The following is a 3,223-nucleotide window of genomic DNA, read 5'->3' on the forward strand; positions in this document are numbered from 1 at the left end:
AATTAACTTTTACACATGAGTAGTCACAATAACTTCCATCATCTTAGAGAAAAACTCTTTGGTGTATTGTTAGGAAACAATTTTAAAGCTCACTAGAGTTAGACGAAACTTTTCAAATTTAAGAGTAGCGTCGGTGAAAGTGAAATTCTTATCTAATGTTATACTTATTAAAACGTTGAAAATAAATAATATGACTCACTTAATTAGGTCTATGGTTGAGATTGATAGAATCGACAGTTTAAGGTAGAAATTATGATTGAACTTCTCATTAAAATATATTTCAAAATAAAATGGAAGAAGAAAAAGGTATATACTCAATTACATGCATTATTAAATGAAGCAAACCTATGGAATGTTAGAACTAAAACAAATATGTTGCGAAATAGAGATATGATAAACTTCACATATGGTTTTGCTGACTTGTGTCATTGTTGAAAAGATTAATCTGTTGATGGAGCATCAATAGGAGCAGGTTCAGCACATATACGTGGGTTTTGCTTTCCAGAAATGGTGGGTTTGACATTAGAACATTGAGATGTAATCGGTCCTTGACTTCCACTGTAAGTGAGGTCAATATCAGCAACTTCTACACCTTCACATGGTACACTTTTGCTGCAAAGAAGCTTGACTGCGACCGGAGTAGCAGAAGTGCCTCTGATATTTTTGAAACTGACGTTGCTGATCTTAATTTTTGATGGAACCTAAAACATACAAAAAAAATTATTGATATAATTATACCTCAAGTTTGCACTTATCTTTAAAAGAAAAAAAGAATATTTCTTAAAGTAACCAAGTTTAAAATGAATTAGAGGAATAATTTCAATACATGCCTTTCGGTTGCATTGATTCCATGGACAATATTCTTGGTCTATAATGACAGGATTGCTGACGTTAACCATTTCAATATCTTCGAAATGTATGTCAGAGGCTGCAAATGCGCCAGCAGAATCTAGCCATGTTTTGATCCTGACACCGTTTGAAGTATTGATTATTTTGCATGTTTTCACGGTAACTCCTATCACATCTTTTTCCTTAGTGTACTTGCCTAAGCTTCCTATGCTAATGCCATGTCCGGGTCCGCAAGTTACACCAGTAATAGTTATATGCTTGTTGCTGTCTCCAACAGACACACAATCATCCCCAGTTGCGATTTTTGAATCGAGAACGTTAATCTCTTCTGAGCTACTTATGTGAATCCCAGCGGTATTGGGGCTATGGTCCGGTGCAATAATTGTCACGTGTTGAAAAGTAAAATTCTTGCAGCCCAAAAGATTGATGTGGAAATTCTTACTATCCAAGGAAGTAATGTCCTTCACTATTGAATTGGTGACGAAATTGAACTTCAAATTCTGAAACGTTTAAACAAAAAAGAGAGAGAAAAAGAACTATCAGTTGAAGACAATTGAAATTATGTGTTTTTAAATTATATATCAATGGGGGGAAAAGTATAAGTTAATATATATAATTAGAGATTTTACCATTGGAAGTTTGGTACATATTTTATTTTTATGGCAATCATTCTTTTCCCAACCCGTTTTTCCTTGACCATCAAAAACTCCCGTGCCTAACAATGTTAGTTGATCAATATATTCGAAAATAACCAATCCATCTCCTTTTGGATGGAGAGGAGCTTGTAATGTCCCTTCGACTTGAACCTCAATAGGAACACTCTTGCAAGGACCTTTGAGGTTAGACTAACTTAATTGATAAACTCCTTTTGGAATCAACAATTTACTTGGAGTGGTCGATGCACATGCTTCCTTCCATACATTTACTAAGGCCTGTAAGTTGAAATATTTCATCAAATTAAAATCTTATATATATTTGTTTATTAACTATATATATACTTACCGGAGTAATATCAGTATTAGGTTTGGCACCATACTTAGTAACATCAAAAATGGATTGACCTTCCGTTGTAGATACCAACAATAACAACAAAGATAATAATGCTACGATGTTTGATCTCAATCCAATCATTTCTACGCCTTTAACTTAGTCTAATCTCCTTTTCGTTTATAATTGTTACCTAGAAATTTGAATGAATATGCAAATTCATTCAACCCTCTTTATATGGGAGAAGAAAATCGAAATTGTGTTTAAAATTATCTTCCAACTTCTATTTACTATATTTGTCAAAGATTCAATCAAAGGTTGAAGTTAAATCATCTTTTGTTTGTCAAAAGATTAGCCATTCCTACAACATTTGAATGACTATTTCTCTCAATCCGAAATAAAATTCATTCCTTAAATTTCTCATTATGAGACCAACACGCACGTCCACACCTCATAATGTGCAACAAGTGGTTTAAAACAAGTTTGAACAAAACATTATTACTTAAATTGCTATGTGCAAGAAGTGTGGCTCAAATATCTCTAAATTTATTTAAATAGTTTATTAATAAGGTAATTACTAATTAGACTGTGATAGACATCTATCAGACACTAATAGATTTCTATCGTGGTTTATCAATAATAGATTGTGATATTATGCTATATTTGTAAATAAATTGGTTCATGTTTCTTTGTTTAAAAACTTCCTTTATTAATATATATGTGAATCTAACCTGAAATTGAAATAGATCTATGTTCTGCCTTAACACTTGTAAATATTATTTGGAATAACTTCAAACAATAATGATAATTATAATAAATTAACAAAAATCAATTTCCGCATTGAGGGAAATAATAAGTTAAATAATGTTTAGTATACCTTATTAAGCAATTTTAGATAGTCAAAAGTGTTCTTATAAAGAATCTTGACAAATAAAGAGTATATTACAAAATTGGATTAACTTATAAACTATTTATTTAATAGAATAATGTTGTAATGGATTATTATCCAAAATAACTTTGTAATGATCAACTGACAATTTTCAAATTTTGGTAAAAAATAAAATATATAAAACAAACACAATTAGAATTGGTAGAATAACTTTTGAAAATTTTGGTACATATAGCACTTTTGAGAAAGGTGAGATATGAAATTATTTTATTGAAATTATTAAGAAAAATGTATAAATTAGAAGTATTCCAAACACATCCTAATTATCTGATTAAACAAGAAAATATGATAGAGAAGAGCAACTTAACATGGAGGATTTTTTCGACAATATTGACGAGAGAGATCAAACTTCTGACTTTGAAGTTATAATATATTTGTTAAGTTAGTTGAACCATTCCATACTCATTTTGGTTAAGAGAAAAGGTGTTTGTTGTTGGA

General features: G+C 30.6%; 1 pseudogene; it reads right to left on the minus strand.

The window, feature by feature from the left end:
• Positions 1-440: 440 nt before the first annotated feature.
• On the minus strand, positions 441-1,980 carry LOC120087031 (annotated as a pseudogene).
• Positions 1,981-3,223: the final 1,243 nt, after the last annotated feature.

Source organism: Benincasa hispida, chromosome 9, assembly GCF_009727055.1.
Source record: "Benincasa hispida cultivar B227 chromosome 9, ASM972705v1, whole genome shotgun sequence".
Lineage (NCBI taxonomy): Eukaryota > Viridiplantae > Streptophyta > Magnoliopsida > Cucurbitales > Cucurbitaceae > Benincasa > Benincasa hispida.